Source organism: Hyperolius riggenbachi, chromosome 5, assembly GCF_040937935.1.
Source record: "Hyperolius riggenbachi isolate aHypRig1 chromosome 5, aHypRig1.pri, whole genome shotgun sequence".
NCBI classification, from domain to species: Eukaryota; Metazoa; Chordata; class Amphibia; order Anura; family Hyperoliidae; genus Hyperolius; species Hyperolius riggenbachi.
The window spans coordinates 340051329-340069546 of NC_090650.1; the positions used below are offsets into that span (position 1 = coordinate 340051329).

Sequence of the window (18218 nt, forward strand, 5' to 3'; positions counted from 1 at the left end):
ACAGCAACTGATATAGTGGAAATTACATTGATTTTGTGATGCGAATGTGGCTACCTATCCGCATCGCATCCCTTCCATTGGCGCCTGCGTCACTTCCACATCTCTCGATGCGGAGGTGAATGAGGAGATGGGGCGCGACTGCGGGCGGATGCAGCCGTGCGAGAATCTGCAGCATGCTGCAGATTCTCAGATCACCCAGCACCACTCTGCACAACATGCACGCAATGGAAACCATTTCACTGCCGTGCATGTGTTTCAGGAAACCCGTGGTCCACAGCCAATAAGATTAAAGGTGCCGCCTGATGACACTAGATTGCAAAACCGGTCAGAAAAAAAAAGACACAGGCGGCACCTTTAATGTCTTATTGGCTGTGGACCAGCTAACACGCGTAAGCTTTTATTAGGGCTTCCCAGTTCCTGGGCCCCGTATGTAAGTCTTTTTTTTTACGGTCTATACCAATTGTTTTTACAATAAACAGTTTACACTTAGAGTTGCCGGTTTTTGTTGTGTTTATATATTGGCCTTCCTGGATACCATACCATATATCGGAGTGAGGGAGTGGTGGAAGTTTGGATCCATATCCGCTCGAGGTTCGTTAGGATTACCACTGAATGTGAGATACTACCTTATAATGTGGGTTGTTGGCTGCTGGTAAGCCCCTCTTACTCTTTTCTGGTGATGGTTGGCCACAAAACCATGTGAGGTTGGAATATCACCGTGAAGTTTTATTGACTGTATTTATTCCTCTTTGATCTGCGCTGACTTCTGAATACTAACTGTGAAACCCTAATTTCTTCACAGCCATCATATGCATATATTAGCGTCAGCCCAACACACACATACTCCCATATAATGACTGCCTGAGCATCATGTGGGCAGGTCAGTATTGCAGGCTACACTAGAAGGAATAGGGCAAGGTAGCACTTTATCTATATGGAAGACCAGGCTACAGCTTACAGAGGTAGCAGTGCATAGCAGCTCTCTCCACGTTGTATTTAATCTGCTCGGAGTAATGTAATTCTTGTTCTAAAGCTCTGTGTGCTTCATCTCAATAGACCACCTCAGGGGCTGTCTATTTCAGTCTTTCAAACTGTATCTTTTATTCTCTTGATGGAAACTGTCAGAAACAAACAAAGCCTTTAAGCTTCTTTAACACAGATTCCTAACAAATTGTTTTCATATGCAGCAATCTTATCGGTGCATGTTTCCATTTATTGCTCCAAGCAACCTGATGGATCTAGCCCCAACATTACAGAGTGTACTTTCCTAGAATAAAACTGAGTCATCTTCCCTGTACATTGATACCAGAAGCGCTGAACAAACTCCATCGTCCACTGTGCAGCATGAGATGCTTGGTACTGACTGGTGCCTTACATGTTGGTAATCTACATGACTGTCAATCTACAGGATTTGCTTGGCATTGATCAGTGTCGACAGCCCCTGAGAAGTGATAATGCTGATTGGAGCTTGGTAGTGACATCACTAGCGTTGGCAAGCATTTACTACTGATTCCTATGGATCACTTAGTCAGCACTTGAATGCCTGCAACAGGATTTTTAGCAAAGCCCACCAGGACTAAAAGTTAGTAATGTCTCAAAGTTTGCAATGACCTAGCATTTTGCTATTGCCAAGGTTGGCACTACCATTAAAGCAAAGGCGGCAATGGCCCCAGGGTCTCTGAGTGCTGTCAGACCCCCCCCCCCCCCATGGGCCCCCTAAAATCTATTGTGCTCCCCAGGCCCCTGCATGTTCAGCACTGCAACTCACTTGTCACTGTCCATGCTCCCAGTCTTCATCCTATTGGCTGGCTTTTCTGCATGACTCATCGTATGTCATTACCGAATAACTTGTGAAAGGTCAGTGAAGGCAAGCAGCAGGATGAAGGTGTGTGTGTGTGTGTAGGAGTGTGTGTGTGTAGGTGTGTAGGTGTGTGTGTAGGTGTGTGTGTGTAGGTGTGTGTGTGTGTAGGTGTAGGTGTGTGTAGGTGTGTGTGTGTGTGTGTGTGTGTGTGTGTGTGTGTAGGTGTGTGTAGGTGTGTGTGTGTGTGTGTGTAGGTGTGTGTGTGTGTGTGTGTGTGTGTAGGTATGTGTAGGTGTGCGTGTGTGTGCGTGTGTGCGTGCGTGTGTGTGTTTATTATGAGATATGGGAGGGAGGGGGGGAATTGGGGCTAGAGCTACCTTTGCCCCAGGGCCCCATTTTAGCTGGCTATATCCAGAGTTAATTCTGAACAGAGTTGAAAGGTGTAGGTTGTTTGTGGTTTTGTTTTTTGCCTTGGGGTCGCCGATGAAGACCACTTGAGATTTGCCTTTACTTCTGGTCCTTGTGACCTCAACAGAGCCATAGACATTAGTTTTATGACTGCACACAAACATTGGAACTGCAAAAATACATATCTCTATAATAGAAACATCAATTCTGTTACCCAATTTATGTTGATGTTAAGGCTCTTAACACGCTTGACTACTAATTGAATACTTGTCGGCTGAGGCAGCCAATAATGACCACCTGAGCGGATAGTCAAGCATGTGTACGGCAGCCCCTGGTCCTCAACCCTTCGAGCGATCCGCCCGGCAGATCAACTCACCTGATGGATGGCCAACTTCTTTAAAAGACGCTGCTGCTCCTCTGCCGCGTGACGTCATGCACGTGCCGTTCCGTCATGCCTCTGTGCCTTTGCCCCCCCCGCATAGCAACAGTACACGTCGTCATATACACAGCTGACAAGCATCTGTACTGGCCAGCCCGGCAATGTCACAGGTGTGTACGCACCTTTAGACACTAATGTAAAACTCAGCAAGGATATATATAGCAGTGCATAAGAAAAAAAAAAAAAAAAGCTATTCAAAAACAAAATTACATTTTGTGAAACTGCTGTATGTGAAGTTTACATACCATCTGTACTCAGAAGATTAAAGGACCACTATCGCGAAAAAAGTAGGCAGATAAGATCTGACAGAACCGATTCTCAGGGTTTTCTTTGTTTTCAACAGCATTTCCTGAACAGCAGTTTCAAAGGGCCTGTTTCCACTACACGCAGATTGGATGCAGAATGGATGCAGAAAACTGACTCCAATGAATGCCTATGGAAAAATCTGCATCAGAAAAATTGCGTTTAGTGGAAACAGGCCCATAGGCATTCATTGGAGTCAGTTTTTCTGTATCCATTCTGCATCCAATCTGCGTGCAGTGGGAGCAGGCCCTTACTGACAAAATAGTGTGCATGTGATTAGGGAGGCTGGATGGTATCTTACTATTTTGACAGAAACTGCTGTTCATGAAATGCTGTTGAAAACAAAGAAAACCCTGAGAATCCCCTATGAGGAAGATGGACTGGCCCAAAACCTGTCTGTTCTGTCAGATTTTAAAGAGAAACTGCAACCAAGAATTGAACTTCATCCCAATCAGTAGCCAATACCCCCTTTCCCATGAGAAATCTATTCCTTTTCTCAAACAGATCATCAGGGGGCTCTGTGTGGCTGATTTTGTGATGAAACCCTAACCACAGTGTGATGTCAGCGCCTCACAGCACTGAGGTACTGACATCACACTGTGGGAGCCTTGTTGCATTGTGGGAAATAACAGCTGTTTACAACTGCCAAAAAAGCAAGCAACATCTCTTCCAGTGACATCACCTGCCAGTAGTAAAAATGTTACCATGTGATAAATGTCAGAATGTAAATCAGGTAGAGGAAATATTTTACAATGAGCAAACACTGACTAAATCATTTATACATAATTATTGTAAAAATTAAGCACTTTTTTATTACATTATTTTCACTGGAGTTCCTCTTTAACCACTTGACGACCAGGGTAATTTCCAGTGATCGGTGCTGTGTGGGCTCTGCAGCCCGCAGCACCGATCAGGAGTGCAGCAGGGCGATCAGACTACCCCCCTTTTTTCCCCACTAGGGGGATGTCCTGCTGGGGGGTGTGATCTCCGCCGGCTGCTTGCGCTTGCGGGGGGGGGGGGCTCTTCAAAGCCCCCCTCCGCAGCGCTTCCTGGCCTCCTTCCCCTTCCCTCCCTCTCCCTGTGAGCGGCGCAGGACGGAATTCTGTCCTGCGCCTGATAGGACAGGCTTCTGCCTATCAGATGCCGGCGATCCCCGGCCAATCAGAGGCCGGGGATCGCCGATCTACGCCGTGTGATGTAAACAGCGGGGATTTCTTCCCCGAGTGTTTACATTTTGCCGGCGAGCCGCGAGACACCCTCCGTGAACTGACATGACGACCAGTTTACGCCAATCGGCGTTAGCTGGTCGTCAAGAGGTTAACTGCCTACTTTTTTCGCCATAGTGGTCCTTTAAAGCAAAAATCTCCCCTAGGCACAGCACACATGCTAATAATATACAGAGGGTTCATATCTTTATACTAGGCTTCACAAAACCAGGCAGCAGGCTAACTTTTAGAGACTTGAACAGGGGTGTTCTTTATTATTGATGCAGCTGAATGCAAGTGCATACAAAATCCCATTTGTGATTGTTCGCAACCATTCAATGTTACGCAACTTGGCATAAAAAAAAAGAGAGAAAAAAATATCTACTTGCTGGATTTTGTGCCTTACTCCTCTTAATTCTAAGGGAGAAAGCCAACAATACACTGCAGAGCAATTTGTAGCATAGCAAGTTGCTAAGCAACACACAGCACCATGCCTTCTGGTGTGAATGAGCCTTTAATATAATGAATATGGACCTATTTTGTCTCCATTTTTTGAATCAGACTTTGCTCACACAGCGGGTGCGATACTACACAAGTCACACATAAGCCCGAGGCACTAAGCCTTTTACATGAGTTATTCTGCTTTTACTATTTTTCTCTGTGCCTATGTAACACCTCTTCAACACCCAGCAAGCAAAAATGTACTAAACATAAGGCAAGAAAGGTAATATGAAAGTTAATTTAATCAAGAGCAATATATATTCAGTATTTATTTAACTTGAAATGTGCTGAAAAGGTATGTTGGTAAGAAGATGAGAAGGTGAGAAGAATTTAGTGCATCAAGTCCACTGTGTCTAGTGCATAAGAACATCAGCCATTGTACACATAAAGGGTTGGCTATCACACGAATGTGTTGCATAGCATGACATGCAAGAAAAGATGTATGCTGCACCATTAACTGTAATGTACGGGGTTCCAGGGCCGAATCTACCATAGGCACTGTACGCGCATGCCTACAAGCCCCTTATGTAGCAGAGGTGGCTACCCTCCCTTCCCTAATGTCTCCTGTCTCAGCAGAGCCGGAGGGCCAAGTCACTCACCACTTGGCTCCAGTCCGGCAGCTGCAGGCACATAGTTAGGGGTGGAGATCCAAGGCTTAATCAGTGCCTCTTGTGAAAGTGCAGCATGGTGGGCAGTGTGGGTATTGAATCCTCCCTGCACTGCACCCACTCTGGCCACACACACTGCCATGTGTCACCTGTTCCTCTCATCTTGGTGGGGTGTGGGCTTGAGGCAATGTAAGATGGTGCCTGTGTAAGGTGGTGAGTTGTGTGTGGCCCGTTATCACGTGTAGCCCTGCCTCTGATTGTGTGTAGCCTGTTTTGTATGGTAACTAGGGCCATATACAGTATATATATATATATTTTTCGTATTAATATTTAAGTACAGGGGGCCTTGCTCAAGATTTTGCTGGGCAGGCCCACTTTTTGATTTACACCACTGCTAGGTTAATAAACATATATATATATATATATATATATATATATATATATATATATATATATATATATATACACATATAAACATATATATATTATAAGAAAATAAGGGCTAGGATTAGGGGTGTGGCCTGTGTTGTGGGGTGGAGTTTAGGGCGCTTGAATCTCTGTGCCTACAAGCTCCTGAAGTTTAAATCCGGCCCTGATGTCTGCTTCCATTAAAGCAGGAAGTAAACAAACTGCAGATTTATTGCAGGATTTGTATCATCTGTAACAAAGAAATGTTTTTCTTTAAAGAGGAACTGTAACGACAAAACGTCCCCTGGGGGGTACTCACCTCGGCTGGGGGAAGCCTCCGGATCCTAATGAGGCTTCCCACGCCGTCCTCCATCCGTCAGGGGTCTCGCTGCAGCCCTCCGTGCAGCGGTGACGTAATATTTACCTTCCTGGCTCCTGCGCAGGCGCTCTGACGGCTGTCGGCTCCGAAGTAGGCAGAAATACTCGATCGCCATCGGGTCTGCTCTACTGCGCAGGCGCAAGTTTCCGGCGCCTGCGCAGTAGAGCGGACCCGACGGAGATCGGGTATTTCCGTCTATTTCCGTGCCGAAAGCCGCCACAGCGCCCCGCTGGAGCCAGCAAAGGTAAATATTGAAGCTACAGTCGGCTCTGTCGCCGGCTGTTCGGAGGGCTGCAGCGAGACCCCCGTGGGACAGAGGACGGCGTGGGAAGCCTCATTAGGATCCGGAGGCTTCCCCCACCCGAGGTGAGTACCCCCCAGGGGAGGTTTTTGTTGTTACAGAGTCTCTTTAAGGCTGGTCGACGCACCACATCGCACAGTCAAAAACAGGCGTTCAGGGAATACTACGCTATTGCAGGGTGTTCCCTGCCTGGCCGCCGGCCAAACAGGAAGTGTCGTTCGCCATCACTTACTGCTTCGGGTATGCGGAAGTGCACAGAAGCCTATTGTTAAAATACGCTTCCGTACATACGCGCTGCAATGCGGCATTGGTGATTTTTTGCACATCTATGCCTCGCCATAGACTAACATGACTTCCGGGCCGACGCAGATTACTGCAACTTGCAGCATCACCACAGCATTAATGTAGTTCTTGACCTGCATCGGGGATGAGGCGAAAATGTCACTTCCTGCGCATTGCGCCGTAAAGTTACAGTATGGAAGTATTCATAGACTTGTCTACGTCATGCCGCAGGAAATGACGTGCAGCGGCGTTACGTGTGCGGGACTTGGAGCGTACACCCGATAGTTTAAATTGCCCCAAGATGGGGGAAACTATGTGCATGGAGCCTCGGAAGAAGCTTGTATAAGCGAAACGGTCGTCAGGCAGACCGCTGCTCCCACATTGCCCCACGGCGAGGACAACAATAGGGTATGTTATTTAACCAATTGTGGATATGCACTGTCATGGACTGATTTGTCAAAGTGCTTGCTATTAAATCTATTGGAGAAGAAGCCTAGTGTGTAGTGCTGGATGATTTGTTCCTCTACTTTTGAAATATCGATATGTTCTTCATATCTTGTGCACACCTATGGCATTTACCCTACCTCCCATACCCCGGGGGTGCTTCCCCCTATTGCTTGGAACAGCAGTGCCGGTTGCTTTTTCCTTTGTGAATATAGGACCACAAAAAACGCATTCAATGGAAACTATTCCATTGAAATTGCATTGCCTTCATTACTAATGCAAATTTTAGCAAGGCAAATTTGCATTTAGTGGAAATGGACCTTTAAATAGTGCACCTCTTGGCAGGTGACATTGTAATGAAATAATCAGTGTTATTCACTTGAGTGGTGTCATTGTTGTGACTCATTTTAGGTGAGATTTATTAAACATACAGTAAGTACAGTATACCTACATCAATTGGAGAAAAGAAAATAACCCCCACTCCTTTGGGCCTGGTGCTTGACATTCTCAGTGTTGATATTTTCAGATACTTGATTATTATTAAAGATCAATCTGCCTTCTTACGGCTTATCCACACATGTCTAACTTAATGAACAACCAGCCGAACATGTTGTTTACCTGACAAGCACGTACACACATGCCAACCAACTAAACAACCAACTCATTTAAAGGACCCCTGTCGCGAAAATCTTAAAATGTAAAAATGCTATGGGTTATATGCTCAGCTGAGATCCAACTGGGGACAAACATGCTAACAGAGCAGAGGCTTCGTGAGAAACATCTGGCTAGAGGGCTGCGTGTTAACATATCACATGGAAATGCCCACTGATTCGATAAGCAAGCTGAAATGTACAATCTGACTAGGTAATTTACTGGCCAACACAGCAAGATGTCCCACAGTAATACAGCAATGCTGTCTTCAAGGCAAATTCACTTTAAAATAAGATTTCACAGTGTTTATGTTATAGGTGGGGCCGGGTCCCCTAAAGACCTCTTATAACCTTAAAGGTCCTCTGTCATGAAAATCCTAAAGTGTAAAATACATGTAAACATATACAAATAAGAAGTATGATTCTTCCAGATCTAAATAAACCATAAATTACCTTTCTCCTATGTTGCTGTCACTTACAGTAAGTAGTACAAATTTGACATTACCGACAGATTTTGGACTAGCCCATCTTCTCATGGGGGTTCTTAGGGTTTTTTTTATTTTTAAAAGCACTTCGTGAATGGCAGTTGCTCCGTCCAATTGCCAAAAAAAAAAGTGTACGGTGAGCAGGGAGGCTGGCCAGCATCATTGTATAAATCTTTTTCAGGGAATGTCTTTATAAAGAATAAAGGCCATGCTGAGAATCCCCCATGAAAAGATGGACTAACCCAAAACCTGTCGGTAATGTCAGATTTCTACTACCTTCTAGAAGTGACAGCAAAGTAGGAGAAAAGTTTTGGCTCATTTTACTCTGGAAGAAATGTACTTATTTGTATGTGTTTTAAATTTTAAGATTTTCGCGACAGTTCCTCTTTAAATAATATGTGCTAGCTAAATAACAAACTGCACAATTTGTAAGGCATTCCAAAACAGCAAAGTTGTTCACAAGACCTGTACACACAGTCAAACCTGCATGATATAGTTGGTCAGATTGATGCTCCGGTTGGATCTAGCAAACAACCTGTTATCAGTTGGTGATCTGGTTGTTTGCCAGCCGTGCACACACTCAACTTATCTTCCAACAGACAAGTTTGGAAGATAGTTGGATAGTTTGTTGGTAGGTGTGTATGAGCCTTTAGCTCTATGGCCAGCTTGAAGGGGTAAAGCAGCTGAAGTGTGTCAAAAAGGAACAAAATAATCACTTCTGTAGCCCCTTAGCAAAGGATTGCAACATAGAATATTTGTGATAAATGCTTGAAATGTGTTTGTATTAGCAGACGAGGAGGTCACAATGTACAATGCCAACTACCCCATGAGAAAAGTGAAATTAAGTGTCTTCCTGTTCTTCTATAATGACATTCAAAACAAGCAGACTACAGAACACAAGTATAGGTCTGACCAAGGATTACGAAAGAGTGGGATTTAAAAGTATCCGGGCCAATAAATGTCCACTAGGGTGGGCCAAGTTCTTTTTCTTAATCTCTTGCAACTATTTCCTAACAAAATATGGCCTAAAAATGCTAACTATTTGATGTTCTTACAGCTACCACAGCTTCCAAGATTAACCACTTACTGCTAATGCACGGATGCAGTGACAGACTCCCTTGTGACAGACTCGTCAGTGACAAATGCCCCTCTGAAGAATTCCCTTATTAACTGATTCCTTGGTTACAAATTCCCCTGAGAGACACTTTAGTGACAAATATTCCTGTAACAGACCCTTAAAAAGGATACAAACTTAGAACTTACTCTCTTGCTCTAATACAGTGTTTCTCAACATTTCATGGGTATGTACCCCTTTTGAAAGCCTGTGTTGGCCAAGTACCCCCTGATATGGTAAGAACTATCTCAAGTACACCTTGATACAGATACACTGAATAGTAGTGCTTGATAATTGTTTCTAAACCGTTTCCAAGCATTTTCTATTGTTTTTAATTAGCTGAAATACTAGTTTGGCTGTTGTTTAAATAGGATTTTTTATTTTCTGAAACCATACATTTATTAAACTTAATGAAATACATCAAGCCCAAGTACCCCCTGGACCCATCAGAAGTACCCCCTGGGGTACGCGTACCGCATGTTGAGAACCTATGCTCTAATAGACTAGTCCTTATAGCTACTGATAAAGACAGGTTGATCTGGCTATACAAAAAAAAAGATACACACAGCAGTGGATTTTTCAGCAACTCTATGTGGTTTAAGAGTTTTCATTGTGTGCTGTGCAAGAGTTCAGGTCCACTTTAAGCTCTGTACACATGCTATTTGAAACTTGGCCAAGGCGGCTGATAAATGACCACCTCTGACAAGAATCTAGCATGTGTACGGCAGCCCCCAACCTCTCCTGACCACTCAGCCAGCGATCCATCCTGAGAGCATTGTTCTCCCCACCTAACGGTACCGCCATGTGACATCACTCCTGTGCCGATATGCCCCTCCCCCACCTGCATAGAGCAAAACTTATTATTTGCTTTCAAGCAAGCTATGCATCTGCACAGCCTCAGCCCTGCAATGATGCCAGAGGGATCAATTTCCCATCCCCATCGGGCGACATTGTGTGTATGTTCATGGGCTTTAGATAAAGAGACCCCCATTGATATCACCTTTGTAACAGATCCCACTTGTGCTAACCCCTTGCAACAAAAGCGTAGCCGTGTTTCTTTCTTTTGAAGAAATCTGTTCAGTTTACAGTGGTGTGAAAAACTATTTGCCCCCTTCCTGATTTCTTATTCTTTTGCATGTTTGTCACACTTAAATGTTTCTGCTCATCAAAAACCGTTAACTATTAGCCCAAGATAACATAATTGAACACAAAATGCAGTTTTAAATGATGGTTTTTATTATTTAGGGAGAAAAAAACTCAAAACCTACATGGCCCTGTGTGAAAAAGTGATTGCCCCCCCTTGTTAAAAAATAACTTAACTGTGGTTTATCACACCTGAGTTCAATATCTGTAGTCACCCCCAGGCCTGATTACTGCCACACCTGTTTCAATCAAGAAATCACTTAAATAGGAGCTATCTGACACAGAGAAGTAGACCAAAAGCACCTCAAAAGCTAGACATCATGCCAAGATCCAAAGAAATTCAGGAACAAATGAGAACAAAAGTACTGTAATTGAGATCTATCAGTCTGGTAAAGGTTATAAAGCAATTTCTAAAGCTTTGGGACTCCAGCGAACCACAGTGAGAGCCAATATCCACAAATGGCAAAAACATGGAACAGTGATGAACCTTCCCAGGAGTGGCCGGCTGACCAAAATTACCCCAAGACCACAGAGAAAACTCATCCGAGAGGCCACAAAAGACCCCAGGACAACATCTAAAGAACTGCAGGCCTCACTTGCCTCAATTAAGGTCAGTGTTCAGAACTCAACCATAAGAACGAGACTGGGCAAAAACGGCCTGCATGGTAGATATCCAAGGCGCAAACCACTTTTAAGCAAAAAGAACATTAGGCTCGTCTCAATTTTGCTAAAAAAACATCTCAATGATTGCCAAGACTTTTGGGAAAATACCTTGTGGACCGACGAGACAAAAGTTGAACTTTTTGGAAGGTGCGTGTCCCGTTACATCTGGCGTAGAAGTAACACAGCATTTCAGCAAAAGAACATGATACCAACAGTAAAATATGGTGGTGGTAGTGTGATGGTCTGGGGTTGTTTTGCTGCTTCAGGACCTGGAAGGCTTGCTGTGATAAATGGAACCATAAATTCTACTGTCTACCAAAAAATCCTGAAGGAGAATGTCCGGCCATCTGTTCGTCAACTCAAGCTGAAGCGATCTTAGGTGCTGCAGCAGCACAATGACCCAAAACACACATGCAAATCCACCTCTGAATGGCTGAAGAAAAACAAAATGAAGACTTTGGAGTGGCCTAGTCAAAGTCCTGACCTGAATCCTATTGAGATGTTGTGGCATTACAAAGGCGGTTCATGCTAGAAAACCCTCAAATAAAGCTGAATTACAACAATTCTGCAAAGATGACTGGGCTAAAATTCCTCCAGAGCGCTGTAAAAGACTCGTTGCAAGTTATTGCAAACGCTTGGTTGCAGTTATTGCTGCTAAGGGTGGCCCAACCAGTTATTAGGTTCAGGGGGCAATTTCTTTTTCACACAGGGCCATGTAGGTTTTGAGTTTTTTTTCTCACTAAATAATAAAAACCATCATTTAAAACTGCATTTTGTGTTTAATTATGTTATCTTTGACTAATAGTTAACGGTTTTTGATGAGTAGAAACATTTAAGTATGACAAACATGCAAAAGAATAAGAAATCAGGAAGGGGGCAAATAGTTTTTCACACCACTGTATATTCCTTGCAACACTATAGGAAGTGAGTAGATACACATGCAAATGTATACAAATAATGCACCAATAAGCTGAGGTGTAGCTAGTTTTCAGCACCCGGGGACAGAGACCACTTTTGCTCCCTCCAGCAACTTCAGCACAGAAGTCTCTTATCTGTAGTCTCTACTCACTCTGCTGCGCTGCAGATTCAGTCTCTGCTGGCCGGGTGAGGCTGTGTGTCTCACAGACACCTTGAATCGGCCGCTGTGTAGCCGAGACAGGAAGGAGGCGGGATGCCACATTCGTCAAGAGCAGCAGGAAGCTGCTGAGTGACATGCACACGGCCTGCCAGCATGATGCTACCGGCTTAGCGGATACTTTGTTGGGGCTGTTCACAAAGGCACCCCCAAGCTTAATGTCATTGCAGTGCCCCCCCCTCAGATGTCCCCCCATTGCCCTCCCATAGCTACACCTCTGTCAATAAGCCTAGAACAGCTTCTGACTCAGCAATACTTTATCTACATAACAGGGGTCTCAAACTCAATTTACCTGGGGGCCGCAGGAGGCAAAGTCAGGATGAAGCTGGGCCGCATAAGGAATTTCACAATCGCGGCGAATCGCCGCCTTTGCCCGCCCCTCTCACTCTTCCTTCACAGAGAGGGGCGGGGAGAGGCGGCGATCCGTGCGGCGATTGACGTTAGGAAGGGCAGAGCTGAAGCTGAAAGCTCTGCCCCTTCCAGGAAATGTCGGCGGATTGCCCCCCCCGGGCGATTTGGGGGCTCTGCAGCCCTCGTTTAGCGGCGGGGATGCGGCGGATTACTTGGGAGCACTGAAGCGAACTATAAGGAAGCTTTTGCCGGCGAGGGCCACAAAATATTGTATCGAGGGCCGCAAATGGCCCGCGGGCCGCGAGTTTGAGACCCCTGATCTACAATTTAAGAAAAAAAAATAGATTTGTCTGAAATGAAATTAAAGCTGCATGACGTAAGAGCAAATCAGCAGATTTCACGTCATTAGAACTTATAAATGGTTCACAAAAAACAATGTACAAGTTCAAACGCAGCCAACCCTCTCCTCATACCAGACTTAGGTGGTCATGATCACCAGCAATCATTGCCATTCAAATCCACTTCTGCCACTGCCTAACTAAAGGCGCAAAATCGAGCCACTGCTGGGATCTATTAACAATAGCCCAAAATGCTAAAAGTATTTCTCATGTCATCTCTAAATATCCCTTTCAGTAGAGCTCCATTAATATTGCTTTTGCCTGCTTTCTGTAATGAGCTTGCTTCACTGGTCCAGCAGAACACAAAAAGCATGGAGCAAACAATATGTCAGCATCTGGAATGCAGTTAATGGAAATACCGGGGTGCACACGTCTGGTGAGCAGTATCACATGACTTCTCTTCAACAGACCACATTCACTGATTAGGACTGCGATGCGCGATGAGTATGCTATCATTAGTCATCACCAGCGTAGAAAAGCAAACAGCCCGCTCTAGCACTGTCTCACAACACAACTGGGAGAGAAAACTAAATTGAAGACACATGAGGCGTAGTGTAGATGTTTAAGCCTCTGTCCAGTGAACATTTTTTATCAGACCAACATCTTTCTACCCCACCCTTCAGTTATGCAAGTTTAGTGTTTAAAATGCTTAAAGAGACACCTGTAGTGACATATAGTAGAATTCAGTAAAATATTAAGGATACCCATTTTTATGGTAATTAGTCTGGTTTCAGCAACATAAACAGTTCCCATGTCTATGTACTGATGTATATTCCCTCCCAGTGATGCCACAGCCAAATCTGTTTAGCTTTGCTGAATTCGAACCCCCCTCCCCCACCCCGACCACTACCAACTTGTGGACAGGAAGGAAGACAGGAAGAAAAGGATCATATATGGTCTATAAGGAGAACATTCTAAAGGCTCATACACACATCAGACCATAGTCTTTTGAAAATGAAAGATCACAGACCAATTTTACCCCCTTCCATGTAGTATGAGAGCCCTACCTACACAGTCTATTCTATGGAGCTGAACTGCTCATTAGACAGAAATCTTTGCAAGATGCTGCACACAAAGATGCTGTAGACATTCAAAAGATCAGTATCTGCAAAAGATCTGTTCCTGCCAAAGATCCGTTCCTGCAAATTGCATTCATAGTCTATGATATCTGCAGATCATCCTACACACCTTGTTTAACAGACATTCATCTGCAGATCAGATCCACCAGGATGGATTTTCAGATCTGCAGATGAATGTCAGTTAAACAAGGTGTGTATGATGATCTGCAGATCTCATAGACTATAAATGCAATTTGCAGGAACAGATCTTTGGCAGGAACAGATCTTTGGCAGATACTGATCTTTTGTGTCTGTACAGCATCTTTGTGTACAGCATCTTTGTGTGCAGCATCTTGCAAAGATTTTTTTTATGATGGGGAGTTCAGCTCCATAGAATAGACTGTGTAGGTAGGGCTCTCATACTACATGGAAGGGGGTAAAATTGGTCTGTGATCTTTCATTTTCAAAAGACTATGGTCTGATGTGTGTATGTGGCCTAAAGAGGACAGGTTTACTTTTAAGGTGGCCACACACGATACAATAAAATGATCCGATTTTAAAGCAATTCGATAAAAACGATCGGATCTCCCGAAAAAAATCGAAAGCGTTTTTTTTTCATTCGACTGAAAAATCTGATCGGATTTCCCATTTTCTTCGATTTTTATCGATCCGGAATGCCAGATATTTTTCTTCGATCTTTCTAAAGCTTGTATGGTGTGTGTTAAATTGACAATTTATTAACCACTTCCCGACCGCCTAACGCACAGGGGCGGCCGGGAAGTGGAGCCCTTAAGGACCGGCTCACCCACAGAGGCGGCGGTCCTTGTAAGGGCATGGGCGGAGCGATCGCGTCATCCGTGACGCGATCCTCCACCGGCGCCTGTCACCGCTCGCCCACCGCAACATCCCGCCGGCTATACGGAAGCGCCGGCGGGATGTTAACCCCGCGATCGCCGCATACAAAGTGTATAATACACTTTGTAATGTTTACAAAGTGTATTATACAGGCTGCCTCCTGCCCTGGTGGTCCCAGTGTCCGAGGGACCACCAGGGCAGGCTGCAGCCACCCTAGTCTGCACCCAAGCACACTGATTTCTCCCCCCCCCCCGCCCCAGATCGCCCACAGCACCCCTCAGACCCCCCCCTGCCCACCCCCCAGACCCCTGTTTGCACCCAATCATCCCCCTAATCACCCATCAATCACTCCCTGTCACTATCTGTCAACGCTATTTTTTTTTATCTCCCCCCCTGCCCACTGCCCCCTCCTGATCACCCCCCCCACCCCTCAGATTCTCCCCAGACCGCCCCCCCCCCTCCTCTGTGTACTGTATGCACCTATTCCCCCTGATCACCTGTCAATCACCTGTCAATCACCCATCAATCACCCCCTGTCACTGCCACCCATCAATCAGCCCCTAACCTGCCCCTTGCGGGCAATCTGATCACCCACCCACACCAATAGATCGCCCGCAGATCCGACATCAGATCACCACCCAAACGCAGTGTTTACATCTATTCTCTCCTCTAAACACCCACTAATTACCCATCAATCACCCCCTATCACTGTTACCCATCAGATCAGACCCTAATCTGCCCCTTGCGGGCACCAAGTCACCCGCCTACACGCTCAGATTGCCCTCAGACCCCCCCCCCCCCCCCCCTTATCAATTCGCCAGGGCATTATTTACATCTGTCCTTCCCTGTAATAACCCACTGATCCCCTGTCAATCACCCATCAATCACGCCCTGTCACTGCCACCCATCAATCACCCCCTGTCACTGCCACCCATCAATCAGCCCCTAACCTGCCCCTTGCGGGCAATCTGATCACCCACCCACACCAATAGATCGCCCGCAGATCCGACATCAGATCACCACCCAAACGCAGTGTTTACATCTATTCTCTCCTCTAAACACCCACTAATTACCCATCAATCACCCCCTATCACTGTTACCCATCAGATCAGACCCTAATCTGCCCCTTGCGGGCACCAAGTCACCCGCCTACACGCTCAGATTGCCCTCAGACCCCCCCCCCCTTATCAATTCGCCAGGGCATTATTTACATCTGTCCTTCCCTGTAATAACCCACTGATCCCCTGTCAATCACCCATCAATCACCCCCTGTCACTGCCACCCATCAATCACCCCCTGTCACTGCCACCCATCAATCAGCCCCTAACCTGCCCCTTGCGGGCAATCTGATCACCCACCCACACCAATAGATCGCCCGCAGATCCGACATCAGATCACCACCCAAGCGCAGTGTTTACATCTATTGTCTCCTCTAAACACCCACTAATTACCCACTAATTACCCATCAATCACCCCCTATCACCACCTGTCACTGTTACCCATCAGATCAGACCCTAATCTGCCCCTTGCGGGCACCCAATCACCCGCCTACACGCTCAGATTGCCCTCAGACCCCCCCTTATCAATTCGCCAGTGCATTAGTTACATCTGTTCTTCCCTGTAATAACCCACTGATCACCTGTCAATCACCTGTCAATCACCCATCAATCACCCCCTGTCACTGCCACCCATCAATCAACCCCTGGCACTGCCACTCATCAATCAGCCCCTAACCTGCCCCTTGCGGGCAATCTGATCACCCACCCACACCAATAGTTTGCCCGCAGATCCGACGTCAGATCACCTCCCAAGGGCAGTGTTTATATCTGTTCTCTACCCTAAACACCCACTAATTACCCATCAATCACCCCCTGCCACTGCTACCTAACAGATTAGACCCCTATCTGCCCCTAGGGCACTCAATCACCCGCCCACACCCTCAGAATGCCCTCAGGCCCCAGCCCTGATCACCTCGCCAGTGCATTGCTTGTATCTATTCCCCCCTCTAATCACACCTTGAGACACCCATCAATCACCTCCTGTCACCCCCTAGCACACCTACCCATCAGATCAGGCCCTAATTTGCCCCGTGTGGGCTCCTGATCACTCGGCCAAACCCTCAGATCCCCCTCAGACCCCCTTCCGATCACCTCCCCAGTGCATTGATTGCATCTATTTTCCCCTCTAACCACCCCCTGAGACACCCATCAATCACCTCCTGTCACCCCCCTAGCACTCCTATCCATCAGATCAGGCCCAATACAACCTGTCATCTAAAAGGCCACCCTGCATATGACCGGTTCCACAAAATTCGCCCCCTCATAGACCACCTGTCATCAAAATTTGCAGATGCTTATACCCCTGAACAGTCATTTTGAGACATTTGGTTTCCAGACTACTCACGGTTTTGGGCCCGTAAAATGCCAGGGCGGTATAGAAACCCCAGAAACTGACCCCATTTTAGAAAAAAGACACCCCAATGTATTCTGTTAGGTGTATGACGAGTTCATAGAAGATTTTATTTTTTGTCACAAGTTAGCGGAAAATGACACTTTGTGAAAAAAAACAATTAAAATCAATTTCCGCTAACTTGTGACAAAAAAAATAAAAACTTCTATGAACTCACCATACTCCTAACGGAATACCTTGGGGTGTCTTCTTTCTAAAATGGGGTCATTAGTGGGGTTCCTATACTGCCCTGGCATTTTAGGGGCCCTAAACCGTGAGGAGTAGTCTTGAAACAAAAATGACCTGTGAAATCCTAAAGGTACTCATTGGACTTTGGGCCCCTTAGCGCAGTTAGGCTGCAAAAAAGTGCCAATCATGTGGTATCGCCGTACTCGGGAGAAGTAGTACAATGTGTTTTGGGGTGTATTTTTACACACCCATGTCCTCTGTAAATGACAATCTTTTGATTTTTTTACACACAATTGTCCATTTACAGAGTTATTTCTCCCACCCAGCATGGGTATGTGTAAAAATACACCCCAAAACACATTGTACTACTTCTCCCGAGTACGGCGATACCACATGTGTGCCACTTTTTTGCACCCTAACTGCGCTAAGGGGCCCAAAGTCCAATGAGTACCTTTAGGATTCACAGGTCATTTTGAGAAATTTTGTTTCAAGACTACTCCTCACGGTTTAGGGCCCCTAAAATGCCAGGACAGTATAGGAACCCCACAAATGACCCCATTTTAGAAAGAAGACACCCCAAGGTATTCTGTTAGTAGTACGGTGAGTTCATAGAAGATTTTATTTTTTGTCACAAGTTAGCGGAAATTGAT

The 18218-nt window shown here is 45.6% G+C and overlaps 1 protein-coding gene across 2 annotated transcripts in view; it reads right to left on the minus strand.

The window, feature by feature from the left end:
- Positions 1 to 18218, minus strand: part of RB1CC1 (RB1 inducible coiled-coil 1) — a 228457-nt gene that overhangs the window by 164358 nt on the left and 45881 nt on the right. The gene's annotated exons all lie outside the window — the stretch shown is intronic.